The 23666-nt window shown below is 46.4% G+C and overlaps 1 pseudogene; it reads right to left on the reverse strand.

Moving 5' to 3' along the window:
- Window positions 1-16355: 16355 nt before the first annotated feature.
- LOC114892637 lies at window positions 16356-16872 on the reverse strand (annotated as a pseudogene).
- Window positions 16873-23666: the final 6794 nt, after the last annotated feature.

Genomic DNA, 23666 nt, shown 5'->3' on the forward strand with positions numbered 1-23666 from the left:
ACACACACACACACACACACACACACACACACACACACACACACGGGATGTGAAAGGCAGCCAGAACAACTCCAGATGTGACTGTCCAAGAACATCACCATAGCCTTGGAGAGTTCCTCTTGGAGAGCATGATTAATCCTGCTACAACAGGGCTAGGTGCCCAGAGCAAAGATCCTTCACTCCTTGAGAAGCCAGCTTTGAATTTCAGAGGCAGGAAGCAGAGATGGCACCTTTGAAGGTTCCCTCTGGACACACGCACGCACCACATAACAGTTGGAAGCTGACAAGCTGCCTTTAACCACCTGTAGAGAGTTGCCAGTTCATCCAGGTGTTACCGACCACAGTTCTTGGCTTTCCCCAATCAATAGAAATTGACTAGAGGCCAGACAAGAAATTCAGGCAAGGCTTTGTTGGGGCCCCTGCTGCAGCAGCAGCAGGGAGCAATAACAAACAACAGGTTCCCTTGCTTGCTCGCTCCCTGAGTGGGGGCGGGGCAAGCTTGTTTCTTATATGGGGTGAGGATAGGGGTGCGTCCAGGGGTAGGGCCAGAGGGATATAGCTTAGGTGTTTTGCTCACCCCTTAGGTGGTGTTGTGTGCAGGGGGCATGCTTCCGTGCTTTTGCTCCTGACACCCTGTTTTTGCTCCAGGCTCTTCAAAAGTGGCAGTTGGGTTTTTTGGTCTCTTTGTATTTTTTGGGTGCAGAATTTGCCCAACTGCAATGCACACAGTTATTTTTAGTCCCATATAGTTTCCTTGTATTTTGTTGCTTGAGGAGAGGTGTGTCCATGTGCAGGCACTGCAGCACTGCAGCAAAGGGTCTCAGGTCCCAGCAAAGGTCCCAGGTCCCAGGCCTGTCTCACAGGGGCGGGAGGGAAGTGTCTGAGTAGAAATAAACCAGAGCATGGGATGGGCAGGACCTGCTGTCTGGAGATGCAGGCTCAGCGGGATGAGCTTGCAAATCTCTCTTTATCCTCAGAAGGAAAACTCAGAGCTTACCAGGTGATGGGATGGTCAGGACAGAAAGGAAAGGGGAGAAGGTAGAGCAGGTGTGCTGGTTCGTGGAGCTTAGTGAGCGACTCCTACGTGCTTTTTGTCCCTTGGTATCTATGATTACAAGCTCCTGGCCCTCCAGATGTGTTTTATTTGACCCACAGTGTTTAAAAGCTTTGAATTAGTTGCCAAGTTCTAAAAATTGGGATTTTTTTACATGAAGAGCTGAATTTCTGGTTTTTTCCTGGAGAATTAGGAAAATCCATTCCCTGGGCTCTCCTTCCCACAGGGGAACAATCAGGTGGAGCCGAGTGGCAGCTTCCCCTTCAGGACTATGCACTGCTCAGTGACCTCTCATCTCAATTACTTTCCTGGGCCATGTAGGCCTGTGCCTTTGCTACCCCTGATATTTATAATAGCTCCTTTACTCCTTTCACAAACCTATGATGGAGGAACTATGTGCATTTTATGGAAGCGGAAACAGGCTCAGAGAGGTTACGTGACTTGGTCAAGATCACACAGCTTTCAGTAGCAGAGCAAGGATTCAAACCTGACCTCAGAGCCTATACCCTCGGCAGTGAAGCAAAGTCACAGAACGAGGAACCGAGGAGCCAGTGAGTCATCTCCCAAGTTGCTGGCCAGAGTCTCTTTAAGGTTCCTCTTTCCAGAAAGAACTGGTCCTCCAGCTTAGGACACGGTGAGCCCCGGGTGGTAGGCAGCAGGTCCCTTTTGAGTACAAAGCGTTGTGGGCACAGCAGCAGGGAGTCAGGAAGGTTTTCTACCTGTGAATTGGGGAAAGTGAGGGAGCCAAAGGGTTTTTAATCTGGGTTGAGACCTCTGTTGCCTGAGGTGTGGCCTGAGTGAGGGGGGTGGGCATAACCTGAGTGGGAGGGGCACTGTGTCCCCATCCCCATTTCCATACTTGAACTAGAGCAGCTTGCCGTTTTCTCTTTTCTATGTCAGGACTCTATTTAAAACCTCCTTTAGGCAAAGGGGGATTTTGCTGCTCAAAAATAATTTGAAAAAATTTGACATTTTGAGTTTGTGTCCAAAAGCCATAGATACATATTTCATGTGTGGCTAAGAAGCTATCACTGGGAACTGTCAAATGAGCCCCATGGGCCATGGCCAGCCTCTTATCTTCAGCTTTCAGGAGGGGCCTCCTGCTAGATTCACCTCCCTGCCATGGCTCCTGAAATGGAACCCGCCCTCCCAGGACTCCAAGCAGGGCCCAGAATTTGTTTGTGTGGATTTGCATAAAAAGCTTCACTGAATGAGATTCACTAAAAGCAGGTGAGATGCACAGAGTCCCCCAGGGCAGTGATTTTCTCTTTGAATTTCATTTTCTCTTGGGAAGCACACACTTCACTTCTCTGGCTTTCTCCCTCCACTGGACCTGCGGTCCCTTCCTGTTCCCTTATTTCGATGTACCACACACTCATAGACACAGATGCACATGCATGGCATGCACACACGTATACAAACACGTGTGTATGCCTGCATGCACACACATAAGTGCTCATGCACAGGCACCCAACAAGCTTTAAGTCACTGAACAAGTGGCTGTGTTTTTTCTATCACAGACGATCCTGGAGTTTGACTCTGGCCTAATGTCAGGCTGGGGTGCAAAGAAGAAGCTTCCAGCCCATTACCTGAGAAGCACCTGTCATTGGTTTGGGTATGGCAGTGTGGCTTCCAAGGAGACATTAGTGAGACCCCACCCTGTGTCACTGAGTCAGCCCTCGGAGACTAAGGCTCAGGAATCTGTACTGGAACCTCAGGAGAGTCTGAAGGCTGGCCAGCTTGGGAACCCCTGAGGAAACCCTCTCTTTCTGTTCCTAGGTTGCATCTATATTCTTGGCAAAGATCTTCAGACACAATGTCACCCAGACCTTCTCATCTACCCTGTGTATGGTGAGCTACTCTAATAGTAAGGAGTCAGGCATCACCACGGGATGGGGTGGAAGCTCTCAGTGGACCCTCCCAACAGCCACTCAGAGACCCAACCCTGCCAAGAAACCCAAATGGCTCTGTCCCTGGGCACTGAGAATGAAATGAATGGACTCCCCCCACCAACCTGCATGTCATTTCCTGGCTAGACCAGGCACCTTGGGGGAGCTACGTGGGGCTCCCTGCTGGTTAAGGCTGCAAGCCCACTTCTGTCTTGTGGGCTGGGTCCCTCACACCCTCCTCTCCTTCTGTATCGTCCCACCCTCAGTGAGCCCAGTTTGTGCACTTCTTCCTATCTCGCCCACCTGCTCTGTCTCCCAGGTGTCTGCCCATCCCCACCCTACACAGCTCTTGGCCATGTCCACTCCCCTCCAAACCCTTCCCCCAGTAATAGTAACCAAAATGATAACCAACATTTACCAAACACCTATTATGTCCCAGGTAGTGCTATTCACTCCATTTTATTTTCACACACAAAAAACCATGGAGCACCATTGCTGCCATTTTATAGATGAGGAAACTGAGGATCAACAGGGTGAAGCAACCTACTCAAGGTCAAACAATTTGTGGTGAAAAGCCAGGCTTCATATTCAAGCCTGTCTTGTATATTTCATGCTCCTTATTGCTACCTGGCATTATATTACACACTTGATTGGGCTATTATCAATCTAGAATGTGGGCTTCATTGGGGCAGGGACTGTCTTACTCACCACCTTCTATATCAGTCTCTGCCACCTAACTGATATTCAGTAAATATTTGTTAAGTGAATAAGTGAATTGACAGCAAAGTCCATGCTCTATTTTTAAAACCGTTTATTAATTTTCGAAGCAGCAATGCACATGGTTTAAAAAAATCAAGAAATACAAAAAGTGAAATTTAAATCTTCTCCCTAGACACCCTGTTCCCTTCCTCCAAGCTCACATGGCTCTTATGTATCCTTCCAGAGATATTAGAATATTCTATGCATGTGTGTGCTTGTACAAGCATGTGTGTAATATACCTGTGTGGTATCATACTATAGAAACCACTCTGCAACTTGATTTTTTTCGCATAATATGTCTTGCAAATGTTCAAATCAGCATATATCTATACACACACAAACCCCTATGCTATTAACTGTCATGCTAAGCTTCATACCCATCATGTGGGTTCCCCAAAAGTCCCTGGAAACTTTTGAAGTCTGGAGTAGTAAGTGTGATCTGCTATCATGAATGACCTAGAATTTTGGAGCAGGGGAGGGACCTCTGAGATGGTCTGGTTTAACCCCCTCATGTTACAAATGGGGAAACAGGCCCAGGGGATGGTGGTGGTGGGAAGAGACATTCCCAGAGTCACGCAGGAGTTAATTGCAGATCTGAGGCAAGAACAAGGCCTCGGGAATCCTTGGCCAGGCTCCTGCTACCCTAGTCTCCTCTCTGCTTGGCAAGCTCAGAAGAAATCATAGCCAGTTCCCAGCAGAGAGAGTGCCTGATTGGGCTTTGTCAATGGTAGTGCCCTCCCAGGAAGGCTGGGGTGAGAGTGATTATGTAGGTCGCTTGGTAATCAGGAAAGAGAGCTCGAGCCCTTTAAATGCCGGCTGTTTCATTTGGTCCCAGAAGACTGGATTAGCATAGATTGTCTGCACTGAGCTAGAAGATAAAAGGCCCGCACCAAAAGGGAACACCAGCCTGCAAGGCTGAGCCAAGGCACCACACTCTCAGCACAGCCCCACTCTGGCATCTGGGACTTCCTGAGTCCATGGGCAGCTTCCAGGAGCCTGTGCCTTTCCTCCAGCTGGCAAAAGTGTGTGTGTGTCGGGGTGGGTGGGTGGAGAAATAAATCAAGAAGCACAGCTGGGGGAGCAAAAATTCAAAGAAAGCAGTCTCTGTTGGGATGAATGCCCTTATCTTCATGTGCATTTCCCAACATGTTCCATCCCCATCCTTCACTTTACCCTACACGCACGCACGCACACACACTCACACACTCACACACACACACACTCTCTCTCTCTCTCTCTCTCTCTCTGTAAGCAACATGAGGGCAGGGACATAGCACACCTTCTTTGCTGTGATTCCCAGTGCCTACTTCAGTACCTGACATGTTAGGTGCTCAATTAATGTTTGTTAAGGCAGTCAACACATGCACACATATATATCATTCCTGCACACACAAACACACACCGTGCACTCCCTCCCTCTGGATTATTGTTTAAACTGTTTTTACTCCCTCACCTGTCCTTTTCCTGCCTGTGGCTGCAGGTCCAGCCTTCTCCAGGAAACCTTCCCCTCTACTCCAGCTATAAGGTCCTCTGCTTTCCCTGAAGTTCATGTAGGTCCAATGAATAAAGCAATAGCATCTTCCCGCCCCCATACCCGTCATAGTCTGATGGGTATGCATGATTTACAGGACCGATGGGAACAGAGGGTTTAAAAGCCAGACCATCACAGAAAAATCTGTGTTGAAAATATAATTGATACCGTACAGGCAGTAATTAATTCTATGTTGCCTTTTGTATAGCCGTAGGGTGGGGTAGTGGAGGGAGCCTTGTGTATATCATCACAGAGACTTGGGTTCAAATCCTGCCTCTGCCACTGGCTAGCTTCCTGATCTTGGGACTAGTTGCTTAGCCTAGTGTCCAGTCCTCATCTATAAAATAAGGGTAATAAGACCCTCCTCACAGGGTTGTGACTATGAAAAGAATAAGCACTAATAAGTAACCCTGCAAGAACAGTGATTTTTGTCTGTTTTGTTCATGGATGTATCCCAGCACTTAGAACAGTGCCTGTCATGTCGTCGGCACTAGATAAACAGTTGTTGAATGAATTAACATGCAGTAGCAATAAAGGTAGCTACAATTCATTAACCACTCAGCGTTTCAGGCTGCACGCTAAACAGATAATGTATATTATCTCATTTAACCCTCACCATAGTCCTGGTGGTAGCCCCATTTTTTTTAGATGAAAAACTGAGGCTAAGCCCCAACTTCATAGCAAGTTGTCAGTGAGGATTTATTCCCTTCTCTCCCACAACACACTGTTGTTTCTCTTTCCTCATGTTAGCTTTCTCCCCTCATTCAACCCTCAGCTTTTCAGCAACTGCACCCTCACTGAGTTTTTTCCCTTGAGGATCCTGGCCTTGGGCCCTCTGCTCAGGCTGCAGGGTACAGACTATGCTTATTATCCAGACATAGGCATGGATTCCCATTTACCCCTGTTCCATTTTCCTCACTGGCTACAAAGCAGCTGCCTGTGCTCCAGACCTCATTCTGCACTCTCCTTCTCTGTTCATCACTCTAGCTATTTGCTGACCTCCAGGACTTGGGCATTTTCTGCCTAGACTGAACCTCTGCCTGGAACACCCTTCCTGTCTTCTTCCCTCACAAATGACCAGATCCCTCAGGTTAAGGGTGGCATTCTTTGGGTACCCTTGTCTGACCCCTCCTGTACCATGACAGGCATGCCTTTTCTGTTCCTGCACATCCCCCCACCCCTTCCCTTTGTATTGTCATTGCCTGTTTGCCTGCCTCCCCCTACTCACCCTTATTGACTCTAAGTTCCTATTTGAGACCAAGAGCCTTTCCATCTGGCCTGTGGCTGTATCCCCAACACCTCACATGGTATCTGGTGCAGAATAGGGCTCACTGACACTTTGTGAGGGAATGGTCTGCTCTATTAGCTGACTTCACACTCTGCCAGGATCCACAGTTCTGCTTTTTTCTTTCCAGTCCCGTCTGCAACCCTGCCAGCCATCCCTTCCTACTGCTGAGCCAAACTTTTGGATTTGGCCTTTTCTCACCAGGCCAGGCCAGTTTCCACCAACCCCGGGAAAATTCTTCTTTACTAGTTTAGAGTTTTTCCAGGCTGTTGGGAAAAAACAGAAGTGTCTTCCTGGAAGGACTATAAAGATCATGTAGTCCAGCCTGTTGACTGTACAGAATGGAAGTGGACTGAGCAGGGGGCAGAGGGACTGCCCAAGGTCACACAGTCTGTTTAGGGCAGGGACAGGAACAAAACCCGGGTTTCCCAGCTCATCATGAAAAATCCTTTCTCTACATTTAGCCTACGGCACATATGAAGCCAGACCATGAGACTTGTCTAGATGGGATTTTACAATCATAAGAATCAAGAGTACACTCTGAATTGGGGATTCCGTATGTCATCAACATTATGCCTCCTGCTCTGTTCCTTGTTGGGAAGCAGGATAAAAAGCATGGGTGGGACTTCAGCATTCTTGCTCTGGCCTCAGCCCTGCCACTGATGGGCTAGCCATTTTCCCACTGCTCTTCTTAGTGAACAGTGGACCTGACTATAGCATTAGAGGAAAATAAGGCTGGAAAGAAAGGATGCAGCCCAATCAGGGAGAGTTGGGAGCGTCCAGGTGAGCAAAACTTTGTTGGGAAAGCAGTGGGGAGCCTCTGAGGGTCTTTTGATGACCTGATGGGCCACAGCTGGGCCCCTAGGGAACGCTTGGCTAATAAATTTGGGTAGATAAACAATCTTTTCACATGAGGCTGTAACCGAACCCACCTGCTGGGAGGCTAATGTCTCAGTATCTCTGCCTCTCAGGTAACAGCCATCTCCCCTAAGGACTCTCATTTCACAAGCTCCGATTTCCTGACGGAGAGATTTAGCAAAGCAGAATGGTTCCCCAGGTAAGTCATTAGCGTAGTGCCTGGAATCTCCATCGAGAGCATCGATGAATAAATCTGTCCAGAGAGGCCGGTCCTTGGTAAAACTTGTCATGAGGCTCTAGGGAACTCACCCAGTTTGTGCTGTGGATCCTGGGCTTCCAGGAGGGGCAGTGAGTAGCACCAGAGAAAGGCCCCAGCAAGACCATTTCTTTACGGAGCCCTGACTGCAGGGAAAAAATCATGGTTCCTGTAGGAGAGCTCAGTCTAAGCTAGAATGTTGCAGCACCATTGATGCTTCTGCTACCAACCTAGGTTTTTAAGAGCTGACACAGGGGAAAAACTCTTGGCATGCGGAAGGCAGTCCTGCCACTAATGGGTTGCACGTCCCTGGGAAAGACTTCATTGCCCTGGGCTTCCGTTTCCCTAACTGTTGAAGGAGGCATTTGGCCCAGTTCAAAACAAAGGGGCTCCAGCTCCCCTTTCCAACTCAGATCTGTTGTTAGTGATTGCCAGATGTATTGTGTTAATGACTCTGAGGTTTCATCCAGAAAAAGAGTACAGCTTTCTTTTTTTTTTTTTAATTTTTAAAATTTATTTATTTTTGGCTGTGTTGCGTCTTTGTTGCTGCGCACGGGCATTCTCTAGTTGCTGCGAGCGGGGGCTACTCTTCCTTGCGGTGCGCAGACTTCTCATTGCGGTGGCTTCTCTTGTTGCGGAGCACGGGCTCTAGGCACGTGGGCTTCAGTAGTTGTGGCACGTGGGCTCAGTAGTTGTGGCTCACGGGCTCTCGAGTGCAGGCTCAGTAGTTGTGGCGCACGGGCTTAGTTGCTCCGCGGCATGTGGGATCTTCCCGGACCAGGGCTCGAACCCATATACCCTGCATTGGCAGGCAGATTCTTAACCACTGTGCCACCAGGGAAGCCCAAGAGTACAGCTTTCTGTCAGCTTCTCCAGAAGAGGGAGTTGCCTCATATATTAGTTTCCTAGGGCTGCCGTAACAAATTACCTAAACTTTGTGGCTTAAAACAACACACATTTATTCCCTTATAGTTGCCGGGGTCAGAAATCTGAAATCAGTTTCGGTGGGCTAACGTCAAGGAATTGGCAGGGCAGGTTCCTTCTGGAGTCTCTGAGGAGAGAACCTCTTTCCTTGCTTTTTTTTTTTGGCCACGTTGTACCGCATGCAGGATCTTAGTTCCCAGGCCAGGGATCGAACCCACGCCCCCTGCAGTGGAAGCACAGAGTCTTAACCCCTGGACCACCAGGGAAGTCCCTTTCCTTGCCTTTTTCAACTTTTAGTGTCCCACTCCTATTTCTTGGCTTGTGGCCCCTCCATCAATCTTCAGATCACATCATGTCAATGTGTGCTTCCATCATCACACCATCTTCTCTGCCTCTGCCTCTTATAAGGACCCTTGTGATCATACTGAAGGCCCACTACCCAGATAATCCAGGATAATCTCTTCATCTCAAGATCCTTAGCTTAATCACATCTGCAGAGTTCCTTTTGTTGTGTGAGGTTAACACAGTCATAGGCTCTGGGGATTAGGCCATGGATATCTTTGAGGAGCCCATTAGTTAACCTGCCACACCTGACACATGGCACTCATTTGCAGTCCCTACAATCAGCCTAGAATTAGAACTGGGATGGAATAATGGAATTATTCCAAGTTAGCATGTGAGGCCTGGCGTATGGGAGCTGTACCAGAGACAGAGATTGCACATGGCATTTTCTGTTTCGGGAACCACGCCAGCCTCATTGACATTCCACATCCCACTGCCTTCTCCTGACACTGTATCATTTACAATGCTCCTGAAGCTAGTACAGTGACTCATTATTATTAGTTAATGAAGCATCTAAGGCCTAAACCCACAGTCAGCGGCTGGGATAGAGTGAGGACAGAGCTGGACTGAAGGGAGTTCTGTAGCTGGGATGTAAACCGGAAGAGACAGAGGCCATGCTGCTCTCGTGTCTTCATTTCACAGACGTTTACTGAGCACTTAGGGTGTTCCAGCAACTATGGGTACACTAAGAATAAGGGCCACAGGGCTGGCCCTGACCCCCAAGAATTCACAGGCAAGTGAGAGAGACAGACAGGTACATGAATACACCAAGACACTCATGAAAAATGCTCAGGAGGAGGTGGGTGTTGGGGAGCCCTGAGGACAATCTCTGCTTCAAAGAAGGAGGGGAGGCCTTCCAGAGGAGGGGGCAGTTGACCTGGGTCTTGAAGGACGACTAGACATTCTGAGGTTGGAAAAGGGAAGGGAAGGAGACTTGGGCAGAAGAAACAAATGCTAAGGGGAGTAGTGAAAAGGCATGGTTTTTCACTGCACCTTGAATGACATGCAGAGATACTCTGGCAGGAGGAGAAGAGAATCTGGAAAGTTTGCCTTTAGACTGCAGTGAGGCAAGGCGGTGACATTTGGCTGGTAAAGGGAACTGGGCAGACCCTGTGGGGGAGTCTGGCTTTGGGAATAAAGAGGACCAGACCTCACCACTGTGTGAATAAATTCAGGGGGCTGGGCCGGTGGCTGCAAGGAAAGGCCAAATGCTGACGTGGTGAAGACAGACTGGGGTTCAAACCTCAGCTCTGCCGCTTACCAGCTCTGTGACTCTGGTGAGTTTCTTAACCCCTCTGGGCCTCAGTTTGCTCATCTATAAAATGGGAAAGCTCGTCACCACCTATGAGGATGGTTGTGTGGCAAGGGCCTTGTCTGTCTTGTTTTCTGCCGTATACCTAGCATCTGGCTCATGTTTGTAAACTGAATGAATAATGTCTGGAAATAAACGCTTGGCAGGATGCCTGATGAATAATAAATGTTTAGCGAATGAGCTGATTATTAATTTTAGGGGAGAAAATTCAGTGATGATCTGGGCCAGCCCCCATGTCCAACTGTGTGCCCTCTAATGTTCCTGATCAATGCTCACTCCCTATGGTCCTGGCAGCCTGGAACCACAGAAAAGATCCCTGAATCTGGATTGGGGGAACAGGTGGGCTTTAGTTCCAGTCTTGACTGTCACTCATGAACTGTGATTCTGGGGACACCCATGTCCTGGTCTATGCCCTGTGGCTTCCTCCAGGCCACACCCTAACTCAGCTCTGCCTCATCCCAGGCAAGGTCACTGAGGGCTGAGGAAGGACACCAGGCCATTTGCTTCTTGATGAGCTCCATGCCCTTTCCCTCCCTTCTCCACCAGCAGCCAGGTCCATTGACACCCACAGGTAGTGAGCTGATTTAGCCAGAGGAGGAGAGAGCTCGGTGCCCTTGCCTCAGTTCCACAGAAAAACCTGCCTGACCGAGTGGGAGGTTACCTATATCACCATGATGTGCTTTTCATTAAAGCCGGGCTCCCTCACAGGTAGTCTTTGAAATGTCAATTTTAATTAAAACCCTAATCCTAATAAACACACCGCAGATTAAACCCAGCCAGAACAGCTTCCTCCTGGGTGAACTTCTCATGCTTCAGCAGACAAGCTTGTCTCCACTAAGAGGGCTTGTTTGGGAACATCCAGTCCATCAGGCAGCTTCACTCAGAGAAGGGTCTTGGCCACGATCCACAACATCACTGACTCCAGGCTTCCAAAAACACAGCGCAGAGTGGAGACAGATGGATGCCTGTCCCACATCAGCGGCTGATATGGAGCTGATGCTCAGTCAAATAGAATCAGAGCACCGTCAGCGTTTGAAGGGGCTCTGGAGATCATCTGGCCCTTCTCATTTCACAGATGGGGAAACTGAATCCTAGAGAGAGAAGTGGACAGAGTCCTGTTTGTGGCAGGAACCCTACCTCCTAGCTCCGTATCCTCCCCACTCATCACCTGGGGTTTGCCGATTGGTAGCTGTGCCAAACCTTGACCAAATCCATTTCCTTCTGAGCTTCAAGTTCCTTATCTATAAAATTGAAGGGACTGGACTAGCAGGGGTCTCAACCTTGGCTGCACATTAGAATCACCTAGGGAGGTTTTAAAAAGCCCAGTTTCTAGCTCACCTGAGACCAATTCATCAGAGCCTCTGGCATGGGACTTGGACATGAGTGGTTTATAAAACTCTTCAGGTGATTCCAGTGTGTCCAGGATTGAGAGCCAGTAGACTAGATAATCACTGTCTCTCTTTTGCTCTAAGAGCTTATAAGTTTAGAATTCCTCAGCCTGCAATCCTCTGTGCTTCACACACTCACATGCTCCCTCCCCACACCTACCCCACAATCGATTTGAGCAATTCCTTCTCATACCTCAAGTCCCAGCTTAAATATGCCTTCATTAGACTGAGTGAGGGAGGTATCACCTGAGTTCTCCCTCTCTCATAGTCTGAACCGCACTTCACAGTGATTCTATTTTATGCCTATCTTCCCCGTAAGCTGAGCCACAGCAGAGACTACGTGTAGTGTACAGACTCTAAGATTATCCCTAATTATCCTCATCTCCTAAACTCACACCACCCCCTTGAGTCTGGGCAGAACCTGTGACTTGCTTCTAACCCATACTATCTGGCAAAGGTGATAGGATATCAATTCTATCACATAAAGTTACATAAAACTGTCATGTCTGTCATGCTTGGAAACTCCCTCTCTTGCTGGCTTTGATGAACCAAGTGGCTATGTTGGGGAGGGCCACATGGCAGGGCACTTAGGTTGACTTCCAGCCAACAACTAGCTAGGCACTATGGCTCTTAGTCTTAGCCTGCAAGGACCTCAGCCCAGCTAACAACTACATGAGCTTGGAAATGGATTCTTTCCCAGTCACACCTTCAGATGAGATCCCAGCCCTGACTGACATCTTGATTGCAACCTCATAGATGACCCAGCTAAGCTATGCCCAGATTCCTGACCCCCAGAAACTCTGAGATCACAAATGTGTTTTATTTTAAGCTGCTGAATTGTTACATGGCAATAGAAAATGTATACACTGAGCCTATCTTGTCCAACTGCTATACCCTTTGCATCTAGCACAGTGCTTGGTACATTGTAGGTACTTACAAATGTTCGGCTAATTAATTAAGTAATTAATCAGAATAATGGCATTAAGTCCTTTGAATCCAACTCTTGCCCAACCGTTTTTCCTTTCTTCCTCCTAGAGACAAGCTAATAGCTCAAAATTCAATGTCAGTGCATCAAACAAGGACTGTACTCTCAAACCTTTCACTCTTAGGCAGGAAAATGGGAAGCACACACTGTTATTATGATGATAACCGTGACCAGCCTTGATGAAATCAACATGTGGTTAAATAACTGTTTGCTGAGTGTAAATTGTTATTGTTCTTGATGGACCATTTCATTTACCTGATAAATGCAGTGCAGCTCTCCAGGCAAGGGAGCAATCGAGGCTTTATCGATCCATAATCATTCCAAAGACGCACAGGATGCCATTGGCCACTATGGGTTGGCCTTTGGACAACACTGGCCCTCAAGTTACAGCCACGCGGGGACTCTCCCCACACAGCTCCAGCTTTTAGGCCTGCTCAGGTCAGTCACTCCAAGCGAAGTGCCAGAAGGCCCAGTTCTGCCTGGGCATTTACGGCCGGTTTTTGTGGTCTGCACAGCAACAGAAACTTCCAAGAGTGAAAAAGCAAAGAGCACAGCCATTTCCCCTGCCAATCTCATGCTGCTCTGCCCAGTCTCCGCAGGGCTTTGACCGGACTCTGCAGGCTCAGGTACGGCTCTGTGGGGTTATCAGACTTCCCAAGGTCACCTGGGGAATCACCGATAGAGAGTGAGACAGCATCACCAGGTGAGGCCTCACTGGCCTCTGCTTGATTTGAGTGGCTTATCAGGAGCACTGCTGGCTGGCACTCTGATAGAATTCCAGTAAAGTGAATTGTAAGTAGGTCTTGAGAATTAGCTCAGGTACTCCATGGAGATGGCTGAAAGCACGTTGCAGGTCCCCAGGGAAAGGGAAGGGGGACTTTCTTAGAGAAGATTTTGGCTGATGCTGGGGAGACAGTGAGTGGTCGGAGGTCCCGGGCAGCGAGGACTGTCTGGGCCTCTTTCCTCACCCTCGCTCTGCTGCGTAGTCTCTCTCTCTTCCTGAGTGTCGATTTCCTCACCTGCTTCTGATTATGTCTCAGGCTGGTCATTGCTCCCACCAGTCACCCACCCAAAGCTCACCGCCCAAAGGCCCTGGATCCAAGTGACTTGCTTCTTCCTCCCAACGACTGGGCTTGCTGAAGGAGCCCTCCCACGGGGACAGGGCCCACTCGCAGCCACGATAATAGCATTAACAGGAGTTCTCATTTTATGACCACTTAGCATGCGTGATGTGATCGGCCCTTATGCATGTGATCTCACTTCATACAACAGTTAGTGAGAACGGCTCGTTCCTGTTTTACAGACGAGGAACCTGGGCTTTAATAAGAGGTCTCAAACTTTGCTCCATGTCAACAACACACAAAGGACATTATGTGTCTCTGTATGGCTGACATCTAACTTAAAACTCCCCAATTCTCCTGTGTCCTCACCTCACCTAAATAAGGCTGGTTCCCCAAGATCAGGGTGTAGGTTCTAGAAAAGCAAAAGAATGAAGACTGGGAAGGCAATTGCCTGCTTTTATATTTCAACTGCCTTTGCTGTGGTGACGCTGACAGGTACAGAAAGCAAAGAGGAAAAAGCAAGTCCTTTTACCCTTCTCCAGGCCGGCTCTCTCCTTCTCATGCCCCCCCTGTTGGCAGCTTCTAAGAGGAACTGAGCTGGTGGTGAGCAAAGTGGCTTGCAAGGTCCCAGCCTTAACATCACAAAGCAGAGATTAGAATTTTGATTTAAAGCATGGAGACAATAGCTTAATAGCACAGATGGGATTACCAAAAGGTCAAGGTAGTGGTTACCTTAAGGAAGGAAGAAGGGAGTGTGCCTGGGAGGCGCCATTCAGGGATGCAGGAGAGCCTCTTTCTAGGGTGCAGGCAATAGTTTATTTCTTAATGGGGCTGGCGGTTACATGGGTGTTCTGTTTATAACCACCCACCATGCTTTTTATACCTATGTTCTTGTACTTTGCTGTGGGTGTGTTATTTTTCACCACTAAAAGTGCTATAGAATTTTTTTTTATGGATAGTTCAAGGAGGAGAAGAGTGTTGCTGTAGGCTGACAGGTCAGAGCACACCTCCCTGAGGAGGGGATTTTTTTTTTTTTTTTGCGGTACGTGGGCCTCTCACTGTTGTGGCCTCTCCCGTTGCGGAGCACAGGCTCCGGACGCGCAGGCTCAGCGGCCATGGCTAACGGGCCCAGCCGCTCCACGGCATGTGGGATTCTCCCGGACCGGGGCACGAACCCGTGTCCCCTGCATTGGCAGGCGGACTCTCGACCACTGTGCCACCAGGGAAGCCCTGAGGAGGGGATATTTGAGCCCAGCTTGAAAAATCAGAGGGACAGGTCATGCCCAGAGCCGTGAACAGCTTTCTAGGCAGAGGGCAATGGGGCACCCTATATCTTATGAGTGCAAGCCTGATGGCCATGAGCAGTGTGGCCTGGAGGAATGGGAGAGCTCAGAGGAAGGGAGGCAGTGAGAAGCAGGCTGATGTGGAAATTGTGGGCAGCAAGCAGAGGTGAGCCTGGTTTTAGGGGTGACCCAGGGGCTCAGGTGCAGATGAGGCAAAGCACCCAGAGACAGAGTAGCCCCCTACCTATTGGAGAACCAAGGAGATGCACCTTGCCACTCGGAACATACACTTCCTCAGTCCCAGCCTCCTGGGAAATGTCTCTAAGTGCTGAGAGGTGATCCTGGAAGAAAGAAGCCAGCAGATGGACTGGCTCCAGAGAGAGTCCCTGAGGTTTCTGAACCAATTCCAGTCTGCATCCTTGGAGCTGGCAGAGGCTTCCGGAAAAAACAGCAAGATCTGGTCTCACATTGTCTGGTTTCCCGCTTTCCTTCCTAATTTCCTTCCTCCAGCCTTTCCTTTCTTACTGATCCCTTACTCTTCCATCCTCCCTCTCTCCCTCCCTCTCACACATTAACTAAACACACAATCAGATATACCACCCATATATATAAATATACACACCCACCTGTCTACCTCCTACACACATTATTCATATCCACTCCCCCCCCCACTCTGAACACACATAAACTGAAAGACACATAACATATGCAGGTTCATTCATACACATCTCAGATACACTCTTATGTCTGCAGAGTACTTTGTTTATTTTTTTAACATCTTTATTGGAGTATAATTGCTTTACATTGTTGTGTTAGTTTCAGCTGTATAACAAAGTGAACGAGCTACACATATACATATATCCCCATATCCCCTCCCTCTTGCGTTTCCCTCCCACCCTCCCTATCCCACCCCTCTAGGTGGACACAAAGCACCGAGCTGATCTCCCTGTGCTATGCGGCTGCTTCCCACTAGCTATCTATTTTATGTTTGGTAGTGTATATATGTCCATGCCACTCTCTCACTTCGTCACAGCTTACCCTTCTCCCTCCCTGTGTCCTCAAGTCCATTCTCCACGTCTGCGTCTTTATTCCTGTCCTGCCCCTAGGTTCTTCATAAATTTTTTTTTTTTTTAGATTCCATATATATATGTTACCATACGGTATTTGTTTTTCTCTTTCTGACTTACTTCATCTGTATGACAGAGTCTAGGTCCATCCACCTCATTACAGATAACTCAATTTTGTTTCTTTTTGTGGCTGAGTAATATTCCATTGTATATATGTGCCACATCTTCTTTATCCTTTCATCTGTCAATGGACACTTAGATTGCTTCCATGTCCTGGCTATTGTAAATAGTGCTGCAATGAACATTGTGGTACATGACTCTTTTTTTTTAAGTTGTTTTAAACTAGTTAGGGGTTCCATTTTCACTCCTCAATAGATTTTATGTATTTCTCATATGCTTTCTCATATGAACTCATTAGTTCATCTAGGTCTGAGTGTCATCTTGATACGCCAACCATCCTCATAACAAGATTTGTTGACAAGTCCTGGATTTTCTGCTAGAACTTCATTAATTTCAGTTACTTCTCCTGATAGAGGAGAATAGAGTTCACTATCAGCTTTCACAGTTTCCAAAGCACCAAATTCCTCTTGTTTGTTCAATTTTGTCCCAACTTCAGGCAGACTACAGTAAACAACATCTCCCAAAGCTTCCTGTGCAAAATTGCTGATTCCCACTATTCCAACACCGTTTTCTGTTGTTAACCATTCATGTGTGTCTGTGAATTTATGACCCGACAGCAGAGCCAGTCCAGTGTGCTGTGCCCTGATGGCGTGCGCTCGCAGTCCCCAGGGCCGTGGCGGGCAGGGCGCATTGGGCGCAGAGATGGCATGCAGGCTGCAGACTGCGGCCCGCACGCTTTGCGCCACTCACAGGGCCATGTTCACAGGGGTGCAGAGGGTCTCCGTGCAGCATCTCCATTGTGGTACATGACTCTTTTTGAATTATGGTTTTCTCAGGGTATATGCCCAGTAGTGGGATTGCTGGGTCGTATGGTAGTTCTATTTTTAGTTTTTTAAGGAAGCTCCATACTGTTCTCCATAGTGGCTGTATCAGTTTACATTCCTACCAACAGTGCAAGAGGGTTCCCTTTTCTCCACGCCCTCTCCAGCATTTATTGTTTGTAGATTTTTTGATGATGGCCATTCTGACCGGTGTAAGGTGATACCTCATTGTAGTTTTGATTTGCATTTCTCTAATATTAGTGATGTTGAGCATCTTTTCATGTGTTTGTTGGCAATCTGTATATCTTCTTTGGAGAAATGTCTAATTAGGTCTTCTGCCCATTTTTGGATTGGGTATAATATATTTTTTTCATATTGAGCTGCATGAGCTGCTTGTATATTTTGGAGATTAATCCTTTGTCAGTTGCTTCATTTGCAAATATTTTCTCCCATTCTGAGGGTTGTCTTTTCATCTTGTTTATGGTTTCCTTTGCTATGCAAAAGGTTTTAAGTTTCATTAGGTCCCATTTGTATATTTTTGTTTTTATTTCCATTTCTCTAGGAGGTGGGTCACAAAGGATATTGCTGTGATTTATGTCATAGAGTGTTCTGCCTATGTTTTCCTCTAAGAGTTTTATAGTGTCTGGCCTTACGTTTAGGTCTTTAATCCATTTTGAATTTATTTTTATATATGGTGTTAAGGAGTGTTTTAATTTTCATTCTTTTACATGTAGCTGTCCAGTTTTCCCAGCACCACTTATTGAAGAGACTGCCTTTTCTCCAAGAACATGGTATATCTCTCCATCTCTTTGTATCACCTTTAATTTCTTTCATCAGTGTCTTACAGTTTTCTGCGTACAGGTCTTTTGTCTCCTTAGGTAGGTTTATTCCTAGGTATTTTATTCTTTTTGTTGCAATGGTAAATGGGAGTGTTTCCTTAATTTCTCTTTCAGATTTTTCATCATTAGTATATAGGAATGCAAGAGATTTCTGTGCATTAATTTTGTATCCTGCTACTTTACCAAATTCATTGATTATCTCTAGTAGTTTTCTGGTAGCATCTTTAGGATTATCTGTGTATAGTATCATGTATCTGCAAACAGGGACAGCTCTACTTCTTCTTTTCTGATTTGGATTCCTTTTATTTCTTTTTCATCTCTGATTGCTGTGGCTAAAACTTGCAAAACTATGTTGAATAATAGTGGTGAGAGTGGGCAACCTTTTCTTATTCCTGATCTTAGTGGAAATGATTTCAGTTTTTCACCATTGACAGCGACGTTGGCTGTGGGTTTGTCATATATGGCCTCTATTATGTTGAGGTAAGTTCCCTCTATACCTACTTTCTGGAGAGTTTTTATTATAAGTGGGTGTTGAATTTTGTCAAAAGTTTTTTCTGCATCTATTGAGATGATCATATGGTTTTTCTCCTTCAATTTGTTAATATGGTGTATCACACTGATTGATTTGCGTATATTGAAGAATCCTTGCATTCCTGGGATAAACCCCACTTCATCATGGTGTATGATCCTTTTAATGTTCCTGCAGAGCACTTTAAAGTTCAGCTTTCAAGTCACAGCAGCCCCATTTTACTTGTGAAGAACTTGAGGCTCAGAGAGGTTAAAGAATGTCTTCAAGGTCAGGGAGCTGGGAAATAATAGAGTTTGGACTCGCACTCAAGTCTGCCTGATTCTGACTGTGCTTCGGCTGCACTCTGCTATCCCTGTACATGCAAACACACACACACACACACAGGCACACTGCAAACACGTCCAGATACTCTCTGATTACATTCTTCTCCACATGCCCAAACACAGAAAGAAAGTTCACTGACATGTTGCCAGTGGGTCTAAGGAAAGATCTGTCTGTTTGAAAAACTTCTGGCTTGCTTGTAGCCAAGGCTCGTAAACTGTACATAGCAGTTTCTCAGAGATATCCAGACAACTTGGTTCAATAGATTTGCTCTGACATGTAGAAAGCGAAAGATAGAGATGAACATTTGGGTTGTGTGTTTGATTTTTGCAGCCCTTCCTGTCTTGTCTCAGATTGTCCTTCATTCTCACAATAACCCTGTAGGTAGTCATGGAGGAAACTATTATACGCTTTTAACAGGTGGGGAAACTGGGAGTCAGGGTGTTTGAGGGTAACCCAGATGCCTCCAGCTCCATAATTGTCTGGGGTCCCACTTCTCTTCGATGCCCAATAACCATAGTCCAAGCTCCCTTCTACCTTGCCTTCAGGAAGTCCACTGCACATCTTCCCAAGTGATGTTATGGGTACCCAGGAGGAATGGTTAAATGTTCTAGCCATCTCTCCTGGCTGTCCCATGTCACGTCCTAACTTGAGCAGTTCTTTGCTCTGCTAGGCATCTCTGACTGCCTCATGACCTTTGCTCTGGATTTCTGATTTTCTCCTTTCTAAGGTAAGGACACCAACCCTCCCTTAATTCTCAAAGCACATCTCTTTGGGTGCTTTTTTGGCTCTAAGTAACAGAACACCCAACTCAAATAGGCTTAAACAATAAAGAACACTTTATTCTGCTTTATAACCAGAAGTTCCAGAGTAGGGTAGTTCCAGGGCAAGTTAATTAAGAACCCAGGTTCTTCCCACTTTTCCCATCTGCCATCCTCATGCATTTTGGTTTTGTTCCAAAGTGAACTATGCTTTCTCTGGGTCACACGTTGGCTGACACTATTCCAGGCATCATTGGTAGAAACAACACTCAACAAAGAAGAGGTCTTTTCTTCCTGTATGTCTGTTTGTGTCATTGGACAGAACTTTGTCACATGAGGAAGCTTTTCAGTGTGACTAACACGTTCATGATTTGGATTATAATGATGGTTTCACACGTGTGTACGTGTGCCCAAACTTATCAGATTAACTATGAGCAATTTTTTTTTTTTTTTTTTGCGGTACGCGGGCCTCTCACTGTTGTGGCCTCTCCCGTTGCGGAGCACAGGCTCTGGACGCACAGGCTCAGCGGCCATGGCTCACAGGCCCAGCCGCTCCGCGGCATGTGGGATCTTCCCGGACCGGGGCACGAACCCTTGTCCCCTGCATCGGCAGGCAGACTCTCAACCACTGTGCCACCAGGGAAGCCCACTATGAGCAATTTATCATATGACAATTATGGCTCAGTATAGCTCTTTCAAAGCTATCTACTTAAGTAATGAATCAATATTGCAAAGAACTGAATGTCTGTGTCCCCCAGACACAATTTATTTGCTGGAATCCTAATCCCAATGTGATGGTATTTAGAGGTGAGATCTTTGAGAGTTATTTAGGTCATTATGAGGGTGGAGCCCTCATGAATGGGATTAGTGCCTTTGTGAGAAGAGGCCAGACAGGTAGCTAGCTCCTTCTGCCATGTAGGGATACAACAAGAAATGGGCAGATGCACCCCAGAAGAGGTTCTCATCAGAACTCAAAGATACTGGCACCCTGACCTCACACTCTGAGCCTCCAGAACTGTGAGAATAAATTTTGTTGTTTATAAGCTACCCATTCTATTCTATTTTGTTATAGCAGCCTGAATTTAGACTTACGTTCTCCTGGTAAAAAGTTAAGACATAATATATAAAGCTAAAATATCCTTTTCCACCATCCCCCAGTCCTTCTAGGTATCAGATCAGTATGTATCTTCCAGATCTTTTTCTATATATTTATAAACATAATGGTAGCCATCGAATGTATATAGTATCACCTACTTCCTTGTTGTTTCTGTTTTTACACAAAAGTCACACTGTATGATGATGTTGCACCTTGTTTTTTTTGAACACAGTACTTCTTGGGGGTCTTTCTCAATCAGTATTTAGAAATTCATCTCATTCTTGTTAACTTGCAAGATACAGATCTATCACAGTTTATTCAGACATACCTCTCTGATGAACTTTAGTTTGTTCCCAACTTTTCACTATTTGAAACAATCCTACAACAAGCATCCTTGGACCCTCCTTTTTGTGCAGAGTCCCATGACTTGGATCACAGGGCATCAGGGTTTGTACAATCTGAATTACCCTCCAAAGTGGCTGCACCCACAAGCAGTGGTTAGAGCACATATTTCCCCATACCCTTACCAACATCTGACATTATCAAAAAAATTTTTTGAGATTGGATGGATTAAAAAGATATGTCCTTTTTTTAAATTTGCATTTTAGGGGGAATTTTCTCAGAAAAATAGATTCCTGAGTCCCATTCTCAAGCATCCTGATCTGAGGCTCAAGAATCTGTGTGATTTACAACCTTCCCAGGTGATGCACAGAGAGGTTTTGGAACTAGTGCCTGAGGACCAGCGATGTCACTTCCAGATCTGTTGTTCTATGATCCTCGAACTCCTGCCTTCTCCTAAGCCCATGACTTGTTTAGGCCCAGTGTCTACACCATCTCTGCCACTTATGATTCTGTTTTCTCCATGAGGGAAGATTTTTTTTAAGACAGAGGAAGTCCTGGCAACTATGGCCATTTACTAAGTTGGCCCTTGGAGCCATATTTCAGATGTCACTGAGGAAATTCTACCTGTCAGAAAGAAGGGACTAACATGTGCTAAGAATCTAATGGTTTCTAGATAAACATACTGGGTTTACTAGACACTTAACTTCCACGTGGTCATTTAAACCTCACAACAACCTTGGGAGGTATTATTGTACCCATTTTACACATGAGGGGACTAAAGTTCAGAGAGACGTAGTAATTTTCCCAAGGTCAGACAGCTACCTAGGGGACCCTGTTCCAGCTCTGTTGGGCTCCAAAGTCTGTGCTCTTTTCATTGTATCGCTTCCCTGCAAACTAGGGTGTCCTAGTTCCTAACTTCTGGAAGTCTCTAGAAAAGGTGCAAATATTTCATGGAACGAGTATTATTTTATCTTACTTTGCATGGAGTAGCTTATTTGATTCAGTCCTGGAGAATTTGTTCCTGAAAATATGGACTGGAGGATAGATGGACTGGGGGTATGAAAGAGAATGATTATGTTTTACCTCTGATCATCCCTGCTGCTTCCCTCTTCTGGGATTAATGTGGAAGAAGAAAAATAGAAAAATGGCTTGTATCACAGAATTACAATCAAGTATTCAATTTCTTGAGCTTTTTTTCTAACTGAGAATTATAAAAGAACAGCATATACCAAATAACCAAGTATCCACCATCTAAAAATGACAATTCAAAAAATATTTGTCAAATTTCTCAAAAATAAAATAAGCAACATATTGCTCATCTAAAGATGATTTCATTTTCTCTCCACCTCATCTCCCAGCAACCTCAGTCAGAAATTTGGATTACCTCTGCCAAATCTGTTTTACATTTTCAGCTGTAAGTATGTGTTAAACAACATGTATCATGAACAAATAAAAAAATTAAAAATTGAGTATATAAATGGTCTTTCACTGTAACTTTTATTCTGCTCCCTGCTTTTCTTCTCTTTATGCTATACCACTGAGAACTCTTTAAAAGTTAAGAATCGTGGGCTTCCCTGGTGGCGCAGTGGTTGAGAGTCCGCCTGCCAATGCAGGGGACACGGGTTCGTGCCCCGGTCCGGGAAGATCCCACATGCCGCGGAGCGGCTGGGCCCGTGAGCCATGGCCGCTGAGCCTGCACGTCTGGAGTCTGTGCTCCGCAACGGGAGAGACCACAACAGTGAGAGGCCCGCGTACCGCAAAAAAAAAGTTAAGAATCGTGTCTTATTTAATCTTTGCATTCCTGATGGCCTAGTACTTTCTGGAGGCTCAGTAAATCAGAAAGGAAAGAAGGAAGGAAGGAAGGAAGGGAGGGAGGAAGGAAAGGTGGGAGGGTGGGAGGGTGGGAGGGAGGATGGATCAGTCTTTTGAGTCAGAACCTCCTGTGTGGCTCCCAATTAGACGTGAGAGTAATTAAAGAGGCATTCTAAGTCCTCCATACCGTGATTTCCCTGCCCCCGAGAACTGTTCACGTCCCATTAGAGCAGGTAGCTCCTCCATCCTTTAACCTGCTCACCATCCTGTTCTCCCAGGAAGTCCCGGGCATGGCTTCGAGAAGTTTGGGGCCACACAGCCGCCTCATGTTCTCAGCTCCAGTGTGGTCCAACTGTCGCTGGTGGTAAATCAACCAGCCAAGGCTGAAGCCTGAATTACTCTCTATCTCTCGAAACCCCTCAGGGATTTGGGGAATTAGCTGCCCGTTCAAACACTTGTCTTCCCTCCTTTCCTTCTCCTACTCTGTCTTTGTCTCTGTCAACAATGGAGGGCTTTTCTGGATGACTGTCTCTGCCTCTCTGAGTATCTTTCTCTGTCTCTGATTCAAAATTATGCCTCTGCTTCCCTTCCTCAGCCCCTGCCTCTACCTTCCCACCCTTCCCCTTTCTATCCCCTGAGTCTAGCTGCAGCCACAGATCAGGAGCCCAGCTGGGCCGTATATCTCTCCATTACTGCTGTTCTTTCCCTCTCACTTTTAAGAATGCTTTTTATGGTGGCCTCTAGCACAAACAGCTGTTTGAACTTGTTTGAGAAAACCTCGGGGACCAGATGCTCTGGCAGTCCATCAGATTCTTCTTTCCTCTGCAATCTGAGATGGACTGGGGAAGAAATGCATTCATTGATTAACCCATTAAACAAGTATTTATTGAGCTCCTATTATATGCCAGTCACCGAGGTGGACACTGAGAATATAACAGTAAGTAAAACAGCCCATATAGAGTTTACAGTCTAATGGGAGAGACAGATATAAATCTAAGAGCCACTTAAACATATAAATAATTTATAATAAA

Source organism: Monodon monoceros, unplaced genomic scaffold, assembly GCF_005190385.1.
Source record: "Monodon monoceros isolate NGI ecotype Baffin Bay Population unplaced genomic scaffold, NGI_Narwhal_1 Super_Scaffold_12, whole genome shotgun sequence".
NCBI lineage: Eukaryota > Metazoa > Chordata > Mammalia > Artiodactyla > Monodontidae > Monodon > Monodon monoceros.